This window comes from Heptranchias perlo, chromosome 11 (assembly GCF_035084215.1).
Source record: "Heptranchias perlo isolate sHepPer1 chromosome 11, sHepPer1.hap1, whole genome shotgun sequence".
Classification (NCBI taxonomy): domain Eukaryota; kingdom Metazoa; phylum Chordata; class Chondrichthyes; order Hexanchiformes; family Hexanchidae; genus Heptranchias; species Heptranchias perlo.
In genome coordinates this window covers 15,980,267-15,991,366 of record NC_090335.1, presented here as the reverse complement: position 1 = coordinate 15,991,366, position 11,100 = coordinate 15,980,267, and the positions used below count along the sequence as shown (strand labels likewise).

At 45.7% G+C, this 11,100-nt stretch overlaps 1 long non-coding RNA gene across 5 annotated transcripts in view; it reads right to left on the bottom strand.

Moving 5' to 3' along the window:
* Positions 1-789: 789 nt before the first annotated feature.
* The window catches only part of LOC137327133 (uncharacterized), a 41,749-nt gene continuing 31,438 nt past the window's right edge, over positions 790-11,100 (bottom strand). For all 5 annotated transcript variants that reach the window (XR_010964366.1, XR_010964364.1, XR_010964367.1 and 2 more), the window contains 2 exons: positions 3,335-3,427; positions 790-1,580 (listed from right to left, as the gene is read on the bottom strand). This is a non-coding gene — a long non-coding RNA (uncharacterized lncRNA). The remainder of the gene's footprint in view (positions 1,581-3,334; positions 3,428-11,100) is intronic.

Below are 11,100 nucleotides of genomic sequence, written 5' to 3'. Positions count from 1 at the left end.
AAGATGCTTTCTTCAGGACAGACAATTCTATCAACTCTAAAGGCACAAACCATGATTGTGGGAAAAAAATGATAAACTAGCAAGATTCTTGGGATGGCACATAACTGCAGAAAACACATTAATGTTATATAAACAGATGGCAAAAGGAACTACAATTTTTGCTTTCTATGCAATCACCCAGTACACTAAAATAGATGGTAAGCATTGTCCATTAATTCTTGTTAAGTAGCAGGAAAACAGCAATCTGTAGAGTCTGTAAAGTCTATACACACCTGTATAAAGCAATTTATATCATAGTCACCAGCTGGACTTCATTGGCATTTATATCTTTCTGCCAATGTGTCTGTAGCCTGTCTCAAGTTAAGCATCAGCTTGGTTCTGTTGCTCGTACTCTCGCTTCAAGTTAGAAGCTTGTGGGTTTGAGCCCAATTCCAAGACTTGAGCACATAATCTGGGATGACTCTCCAGTGTAACATTGAAGGAGTACTGCATTGTCAAAGGTGCCGTCTTTCAGATGAGTCATTAAACCGAGACCCTGCCTGCCTATTCAGGATGTTGAAAATTCCATGGCACTTTTTCAAAGAAGAGCAGAATTCTCCCGGTTCCTGGTCTACATCCATCTCTGACCAACAACTACTTGCATTTATATAGTGCCTTTAATGTAGTAAAACGTCCCAAGGTGACCAACACTGCTAAAATAGATTAACTGGTCATTGGATATCTTTGCAGCTTGTGGGGCCGTCCTGTGTGCAAATTGGCTATCACGTTTGCCTAAAAAACAACTGTAACTACTCTTCAAAAGTACTTTATTGGCCATGAAGTGCTTTGAGACATTCTGAGGTGTTGTGTAAGTACAAGTTCTTTCTTTTTAGGTAATGACCATTAATATATTGTATATTGTCCTTTTCTGTCTCCACAGAGGAATAATAATGGTCTTGTAGTTGCATTTTATCCATCCAGAGAGCAATAACCACCTCTTAAGGATAATAAGGAGCCACCATAGAGCAAGGAATCCACTAGTGAAAAGAATTTGTCCACAGCCATCAAGAAGTTTCCACCAGGAAGTTCACAATCTACTGCCAAGTAACAAGAAGACCTGTCACCTGTTGCCAGATTCTCCATAGCGCCTCTTAAGAGTTATCTCAAACATTCAGGAAAGCCTGGACCAGTAAATAAAGAGACAAGTTAGCCATACAAGGCACATGTTGGCCTTTTGACACCCCTACCAGACACATCAAAGCATTCCAGAGGAGGATAAGTCAGGATCCATGCCAGTGTGCAATCTGGAAACAATCAGAGGCAAACTGATATAGTGAAACTTTATATTATAACTGGGATAGGCAAGGTTGGAAGATAGGCTCTCTAGTCATTCTGCTCACGCAACAGGTGCGAAACCAGCAGTTATCCTCCACATTGTTCTAGGATGTGGCCACTCATAGTTTATTAGACTTCTCCAGAGATTGTGAGACCTGCATCTGTTTCAGCTGTGGCTGAGGGGGCCCATGCTGTAGATACCATCCTGAAGAACATCCTTCAACAGTAAGGACCTCCTAAACCTTGGTAGTCAGTTTTCCCTGGATCTGAAAATAGAAATGAAAAACCATGATTTAGTTCTTCTTGTTGATGTAGATCTATTATAAACGTTGTTATGACAATATTACTGTTCAATGAGCACTCATAGCTATATCAATTTGGCTCAGTTGGTACTACTCTTGCCTCTGGGTCATAAAGGTTGTGGGTTTGAACCCTATACCAGGGCTTGTGCCCATACAAGTTGGCATTTCACTGAGCTACTGATGGAGGGCTGCTTTGTTGAAGGTGCTGCGTATGATGATGAGACAGGAGACCGATATCCTGCCTGCCTGTTCAAGTAGACGCTAAAGCTAAATGAAGAGATGGTACACTTGATAGAAGAATTAGATCAAATGGGCAAATGGGATCAAATGAACCCATTTAATATTTACCTTTTGCCTTTATTACACAAAATTATGATGGTATGCCCGACACTTCAGAAGTTATTTCAATTATTTTGTACAGATCATCTATTTGGTTGATTAACTGCCTTAGATCGTAGAGGAGATAACTACAACTAATCATATTTTTTTTTAATTAATAATATTTTACTGGATTGTAATATTTTCTAATTGTTGAAGTAAAAAGTTATCTCTTTTCTGTATCAGTTTTTCATTCCCAGTTCCTAGGAAGACTGCACCATTCAGCCCGATGACTGCTTTATCGCCTGGTTACAATTACCGTTTCTGGAACTGTCTGTCCAATTTGGTGCTCTTTTTCCCTGGGAGTCCTGATAATATTACAGTATTTATGCAGAAGGTGTCCAGCCAACTGCAAAAGTTCAATAATTTCTCCCATATGTGTATATCTTGCACATTCATCCATGTTTAATGTGTGCTTTCTGAATATGGCAGTACTGCATTGAGATGCTAGGAGGAATTGTTGCACATATAGGGGCCGATTTTCAGGTGAAGGAGCGGGTGCGATGGTGGGGGGGGGCTCCGAAAATTGCAGAAATGCCGAGCGGGTTCGGAGCCCAGCCACAACCCGCTGACTTCCGGGTTCCCCGATGATGCGTTCAGGTGCGCGCGCGCCTCCCAAATGCGGAAGTCCCACCGGCAATTAAAGCCAGCGGGATGATAATTTGCAGTTTGTCAGATAGTTGAGGTACTTGAAGTATTTGATTGATTCGACATTTTGGCAGGAATGCGATTTGAAGCATCCTCAGCGTGTTTCCCGTGCTGTGGGAAACACTCCCAGCTGCAACAGATGTGTTTCAGCCAGCAGCCAGTGGGAGACACAAATGCTTATTTGACAGGTGGGGAGAAAATGTCATTTATTGCAGCAGGACACACTGTCTCTTCAGACAAAGTTTTGGCTGCAAGACCTTTGTGCTTTCAATCAAAACTCTCACTTTCCACCCAAAACTCTGCTGTGCAAACATATTTAACTACTTTGCGGACCCCCTCAAACTCACATCGTCAGGATGGGGGGGCGCCATGGCTGCATTCGCCACTACATCCGAGGACGAGCAACATCACCTGCCTCGCCAGGCACGGCGTCCACCTCCGCCATGTGGAGTTCCACAACACAGTGCTGCGCCACAGGCAACTGCACAAGAGCACGGAGGGCAACAACAGAGAGAGCGACGTCGCAGGAGGCACTACCCTCGCAACAGGGTCTACAGACCGAGGCTCTGCTTCCTGGACCTCTCCGAAGCACAGTGCATACAGAGGCTCAGTCAGTCGCCAGGTAGTCTCAGACATCTGCAGCCTCCTTCATGCTGAGCTGCTCCCGGCTGGGCCGAGCAGCATCTCCTTACCTGTTGCTGTGAAAGTCACCACTGCCCTCAACTTCTTCGCCTCCGGATCATTCCAGGGTGCCACCGGGGACATCGCAGGGGTCTCTCAGTCATCTGCACACAAGGGCATAAGGCAGGTCACCGACGGCTTGTTTCGCAGGTCCTCACACTATGTCAACTTCCCATGGACGACCTCAGCCAGACGAAGAGGGCGGTGTGATTCCACGCTGTGGCTGGCGTCCCATGGGTACAGGGTGTAATCGATTGCACCCATATAGCAATACGAGCACCTCCACACGAGCCAGGACTGTTCATCAACAATAAGGGCTATCATTCCATCAACATTCAGCTCGTTTGTGATCGCCACAAGAGATTCCTTCACGCGCATGCCAGATACCCTAACAGCTGCCACGATTCCTTCATTCTCCGGGAATCCAACATCCCGCCCCTCTTCCACGCACCGAACACCCGTAAGGGCTGGCTTCTGGGGGACAAGGGATACCCCCTGCACACATGGCTCATGACACCTCTGAGGAACCCCATCACCGACCAACAGCGTCGATGTAACGACAGTAACATTGCTACCAGGTCTACAATTGAGCATTCTGTAGGGCTACTCAAGATGCGCTTCAGGTGCCTTGATCGTTCTGAGGGAGCGCTTCAATACACACCAGACAGAGTGGGACGGATTATAGTCATCTGTTGTGCCCTGCACAACATGGCATGAGAGGGGTGCCGCTTGAGGAGGCCCCATCCACATCTGCCACACACATTGAGGAGGAGGAGAAGGAGGAACAACCCATGGGCAGAACAGCGGCTCACCCACTGGGTGGCATCAAGTGTCAGCGTTCATGGTGAACCTCACGAAAGGGCCTTATTACAGAAGCCAGTCAAGCATGGCCAAGACATGGCAGTAGTGGTAACAATAATAATATTTAATGTGAGTTTAACAAAAAGCAAATATAAATGAAAAACATGACCAACCTTCAAACACCCTTGTGCACCCCCTTCATGTTTACAAAACCTTCGCCTTTCACTTCTGACTACATCAAGGTGATGCATCCCCTGTGGCTGCAGCAGAGGGAGTGGCAAGTTGCTCTTGTTCATGCCCTGACCGATTAGATGCTTTGGGCATACACCCTCTGGGTTTTGGTGCCCGTGAGGAACCCTCCAAAGACTGCTCCACCTGCACCTGTCCAGGGGCAGACTCGGCCACCTGGAGAGGAGGCAGCTTTGCGGGTACTGGTTCAGAGGGGGGCAACGGGTGAGATGTGGGGGTGCTTTGATTGGCATCCCCACTTCCATGTCCCCTTTCGCCATCATCCCTCCACTGGGCCAGGCCCAAATCATTCCTACCACTCTGCTGGACGACAATTTGGAGGACACGTGTAAGGCCAGTGCTAGTGTATCTGCCTGCCTGTTTAAGGCGGCAGTATGTTGTTCGCCCCGAGTCCGAACGGCCATTGTCAGGGCTTGGATGGACTCATTTGTGAGCTATGCTTGAAGCTCCATGGAGGCTAGCCTTCCCTCCATCGCAGACATTCCCGCACTTACCCACGACACTATCTCAGAGATGCCCTCACGTCCCTGTGTCTAGTTAGATCATTGAAATGCTTCCTGCACTGGATCCAGGTGCGGAAGATGTTACTGCTGCTGATGACCTCCTCTGCCACCTCGAGCCAGGCCTTTTTGGTGGCAGAGGCAGGCCACTTCCTCCCGTCCGCAGGGTAGAAGACATCCTTCCTCCTCCTCACCCCATCCAGCAGCACCTGGAGTGAGGCATCACTAAATCTAAGAGCAGCCTTTGCCCTGTGCTGCTCCATTGTGCTGTGTGGTGTTTGCTCCAGGAGCAGCCATTGGAGTACTGCCCCTTTAAATAGAGCTCCTCCAGCTGACAGCCTGTGATGCAGGTGCGCAGTCCGCCCGCTGCGCAGCTTTCGGACGGCAAACCCGGAAGCCACGTTAAGTGGCTCCAATTGACCCGCAATCGCGTGGGAAACAGAAATTTTATTGGGCAGATTACCCACGCACCCAATCGACCCCCCCGCTACCATCCCGCCTCCCCGCTAATATCGGGGCCATAGTGTGCATTATTGTGTTCGCCACTCAATACTATTTATAAATAATGGCTCCACAGAAATAAGTACTACTTAGAGATATTTATTTTCACAAACACTTTAGCCTGGATTTTCCAGTGGAGACAGTGTAACTCTTGTGGAATGCAGCGGAAACTTCTGGTGCTACTCTGTTGGTTCCCTGCCGGCCACCACCTCTGGCATTTTCCACCAAAAGTGGTATCGGGTATATAATATGTCTACCCAAGTGTGGGTGGGCAAATTACAATTACAAGGAAATGATGGGGAATACATCATAGGATATGTTTCCCATTATTTGCACCTTAACAACGCTGGTCACAAGGAGCACCTGCTTGTCCCTGACATCCAACATTGCTATTAGTGGCAAAGTGGCTACTTAAACTTTAACAGGCTGGAAAACCAGTCCAGTTGACCATTAGCAAGATTAATTATCACAGAGGCTACGCCGTACAATCCTCCAAGGTGCATCATTGTGACCGCGGAATGTGCGCCCTGCCACACCTCTGCTGATATAACAGCCAAGTAGAAGATCTAGGCCATTGTATATTGGAGCAAAAAATTACTTTCATCAAATCTGTATAAAATAAAGTCCCGATTCAAGAGTGCCTTTTCACCCAAGACAAGTATACCACAGAATAATTCAGGAGACCTAGTAGTTCATTGAATCTGCCTCTCAAATATTAGTTCATTTGGTATTTTTTGTCCAGCAGCATAAAACCCTTATCATCAAGTGCAAAACTTTGTACTGGCATAAATACTGTTCAAATAGCCATTATTTCATGACAGTTAGTCAATTTAAAAATTGCTTTCAAGTGGAATATCACCCCCAAATTTAGTAATTTGTTGTCAAACTCAATTTTTAAAAAAATTCCCATTATGAACTAGAATTTCGTTTGTTAATTATACCAGAGTCAATACAATTCAAAAGCAAAATACTGCAGATGCTGGAAATCTGAAATAAAAACAGAAAATGCTGGAAATACTCAGCAAATCAGGTAGCATCTGTGGAAAAAGAATGAGAGTTAACGATTCAGGTCGATGACCCTTCGTCAAAACTAGAAGTAGTTGAAGATTAAACAGTTTTTAAGTAAGTACATAGCCAGGGAAAGGGCGGGGGGAGGAAGGGGAGGGAGAAAAGAACAAAAGAGAAGGTCTCTGCTACGGTGGAGGGCAGGAGTGATTAAATGACAAAAGGGATGACGCTGCAAGGCAAGGAGAGTGGTAACGGGACAAGTAAAGAAACAAAAGATGGGTTTAGAGGAGCTTTAAATGGGATCAGAACCATTACCAAAACTTGCCGTCCGCAAGCGTGACCCTGACCTGCCGGTCGCTTGCCATTTTAATTCCCCGTCCCACTCCCACTCTGCCCTCCGTCCTTGGCCTCTTACACTGTTCTAATGAAGCTCAATGGAAGCTCAAGGAACAGCACCTCATCTTTCGATCAGGCACTTTACAACCTTCTGGACTCAACACTGATTTCAATAACTTCAGATCATAACCACTGCTCCCATTTTTTCGGACAGCAAGTGCTGACAATGGTTCCTATGTTCCCACTTACAGCTCCTCTAGCCCCATCTTTTCTTTCTTTACTTGTCCCATTACCACCCTCCTTGCCTTCATTTTGTCATTTAATCACACGTGCCCTCCACCCTATCAGAGACCTTCCCCTTTATTCTTTTCTCCCTCCCCTTCTTTCCCCCGCCCTTTCCCTGGCTCTGTACTTGCTTAAAAACGGTCTAATCTTCAACTTCTTCCAGTTTTGACGAAGGTTCATCGACCTGAAACGTTAACTCTGTTTCTTTCTCCACAGATGCTGCCTGACTTGCTGAGTATTTCCAGCATTTTCTGTTTTTATTTCAATGCAACAATTAGTGCTTGTCCATGGTGCAATTGGATTGCAGCAACTGAAAGCAGCAGATACCATCAACATTCTTAGAAATAAAGTTCAAAGAATATATCTGGCAGGTTTTCATGAGGGTAGAGAACCTCCATGTTCACAGATGGAACAGCAGAAGTCATAGTGCTGGAAGCCAGGCAGATGAGGGAGGCCACCTTTGGCATGAAGTGTCACATGGCCTTAAGGCGAGCTGTCCAAGAGGAATGTAAGCAGGTGACCAGGGCAATTCAACCGCAAGCACACGGCCAGCCAGTACAGAAAGAAATGTATTAATGTTAGCAGGTCAGACAAGTAAAGAGGAGCCAAACACAATCTCCAAGATTGCATTGTACTAAGCATATCTGCCACCTACAATGACTTTTCCACACTATGTTAGCACTTTAATTGCTTATCATAAATGCCCCGAGGCAGCACAATAACCTTGACAACCCCAGGCTTCATTTGGAATTACTCCTTTACTCATAATGTTGCACGCATTCACCCCATAAAAAGCTTTGTGTGGAATATAATTTCTTGATGTATGTACCGGTCATCACACCCCTTATGGGTTGCATGCTGACACCCAGGTTTTACTTTATGCCACTGTAATCAAAGGTAATTCTAATTTTGTCCTTTTTCAAAAGACAGCACAGCCTATGATGAAAGAGAGAGACAGACAGACAGATAGATAGATAGACAGACACAAACGAAAGCTAGAGTATGCACTAGCAAGCACTATGCAGCTGGCAGCCCCTAAACCGTTGACCTTTGATCCCTATGAAGAAGCTCTTCAAATCTTGGGGAAGGAGACCACAGAGGGAGTCAGAGATGGGGAAGTAGGAGTGCATGTGTCAGCTGCTGGTTTGTAATTAACTTCTTCTCTTCCTTCTCATCCTATTTCAACCCACATTTACTATCAGCAAACGAGATCATGAAATCCTCATGACACTCATTTTACTGAAAGTTACATGTGAACGCTGCTCATTAGGAAAAAATTGCAACCTCTTTTCCCCCTCTAGATGTACTTGAGCAAGAACATGCAGTGCCCAGTACATCCGGCCCTACCAGCATTTCACACTTCATGTTATCACTCACTGTATCCTTCCAAGCGGCATCGGAGAGATATCCATCTTGGGGAGTTGGAGAGTGAGGCAGAGGGAATGCACTGCATAACATAAGGAAAATGAGTGAGCAGATGGAGCTACAGTTAACATTGCTGGCAGGAGGGGCAGATTGAATAGCTTTTTGGCTGAATAGTTTGTGGATCTGGTTTGCATGGGTCCTACTTTTAAAAGAACAATTTTTGTAGAACATTAAACATTGGTGCGGCATTGTGGGGGTGGGGGGAGGGGCGGTCATACCAGGCAGTAATATTTTGCATACAGAAGTGCACTAGCAGCATGTGCAGGACAGTAGATTCACAACTCTGCTGTCCACCATGGAGCACCTGGCAGCTTCAGGGACATCTGCAGCTGAAGTTCCCATGACAGAGGCCCTAGTGGACTCAACACTTCTTTCATCGATGCTCAAGGTGCAACTATAGAAGTCTAGGGTGCTAGATTGGAGGCAGCTATCTCTTCCAGTCTCCAAAAGACTACATTGCAGACAAGGATCACAGAAAGCTATGCTCTTGTCAAACAGGATGATTGGGTCCGCTTTCCCACAGAGCAGTGGCCATGTGGAGGCAATGCCCAGTACTAGTGGCATATAAGGAATGAGCACAGATGATAGTGCAGCACTTGTGTGCTCACTCATGAATCTCCTCCAATGCGGCCAAAAGGATATAGGACCTGCCTGTAAGAGGTGCAGCCGGCAGCAGGTGAGGAATTAACTGCAATGGGATAAGGATTACATCAGTCCTGGGAGGGTTCATATTGAATCACAGCACCCAGCAAACTCATGCATTCTTGCTACTGAAGTAGCACCTAAGAGAAACATAACATTGGGGTCGAGAGCACATACTTCATTCACTGGCAGCAAGGGGAAATACTGTGGTAAGAAGCACTAAACACATACACAATGTGGTTTCACGTTAAAATTATAGTTGCACCAAAGTTGTTGCACATACAGACATGGTTCTTGCATAGATTTGGAAGTTGCTTTCATCAGGTCACAGAAATGGGAGTTTGATGAATTGCTGCACACAGAACATGGTCTATAGATGATGGCATATTTCCAGAGAGAAGGGGAAGATGTAAACTAGCCTGTTAATGTGGAGGTCAAGAGAAGATTTCCTGACTGAGAGTGGAATGAACGTGCCTTGCAAATGTTAACAAGTTGCTCCCTGCACCCTCTTCAGGCTGCTGCTACTGTGGAGGGCTTCCTCCTCTGGGGCCATGATGATGAGGGCTCTTTGTAACACAAAGTTGTGCAGCATGCAACAAATATCCATGATCCTCTAGCAGGTTTATATTGCACAATACCCCCAGATGCTAGGCATCTGAAGCATGCCTTCAACATACCATGCTGGATTATTATTCTGGTGCATGAATGCACCATAAATGCAACCTATGACTCCTTGGATCGTCAAACATCAGCTCAGATCCTGGGATATCACGCGTGTCATATGTCACGGCTGTAGAGGACTACCTTAATCTCACAGGAGCTACCTTAGTGGACTATCTTAAAAATGAAGCATTGTGGCAGTTCCTAAGGGAGAGAACATTTATTTGAATCTGGTGATGCTACACGTCAGAAGTACTTCATTGGCTTTGAGATATCCTGAGGCCATGAAAGGTGCTATAGAAATGCAAGTTTTCTTTTCTTCTTTTCTGGTGACAAATGGGCTTCATACTGAATGGAATACTTTCCCGTGGGGGGAGGGGCGGTCATACCAGGCAGTAATGTTTTGCATACAGAAGTGCACTAGCAGCATGTGCAGGACACTAGATTCACAACTCTGCTGTCCACCATGGAGCACCTGGCAGGTTGTGACTTTTTAGCAAGGAAGCAGGTAGGACCACGAGGGTGCAATCTATGACTCCTTGGATCATCGAGCTTCCTGCCACTCTGTAAAATTGCAGTACTCTGTCATGCCACTACCAAGTGTCCGCGGGGAAGGAGATGAATCCGTTTGCTCTAGCAAACATTGCATCCTTGATTTGCTTTATTCATGTTTTACATGTTTATACATGTGGCACAAATGATTGGTTAATATTACTGATATTCTAGTAGCTGCCCGAAAGGACTTGTAGCAAAAATTTAAGAGTGGCTTGTGGTGGAGTTGGGTTGTAGATTGTAGGTCCATTTGCAGCATGTTGCCTAGCTCTCCACTGAACTGAAGTCTTACAAGCACTGCTCCTCTGAATTTTTTTTCCATTATCAGGATGTGGGCAATGCTAGTGAGGTCGGCATTTATTGCCTATGCCTAGATGCCCTTGAGAAGGTGGTGGTGAGCTGCCTTCTTGAATTGCTGCAGCCTGTGTGGTAAAGGTGCTCCCACAATGCTTTTAGGTAGGGACGTACAACATTTTGACACAGTGATGATGAAAGGATTATGTCAGGGTGGTGTGTGACTTTGCGGAGTACTTGGAAGTGATGGTGTTCCCAAGCACCTGATGCCCTTGTTCTTCTAGGTAGTGGAGGTTGCAGGTTTGGCAGTGATTTTTGATACAAAACCGGTTTTTGATGGCTTGCTAGGCCACTTCCGAGGGAAGTTAAGAATCAACCTCATTGGTATGGGACTGGAGTCACATATAAGCCAGACCGGATAAAAAAGGCAGGCTTCCTTCCTTAAAGGATATTAGTGAAGCAGTTGCGTTTTTACTAATACCAGTTTTTTATTATCAGAGTTTTTTCAAAACTGTATTCAAATT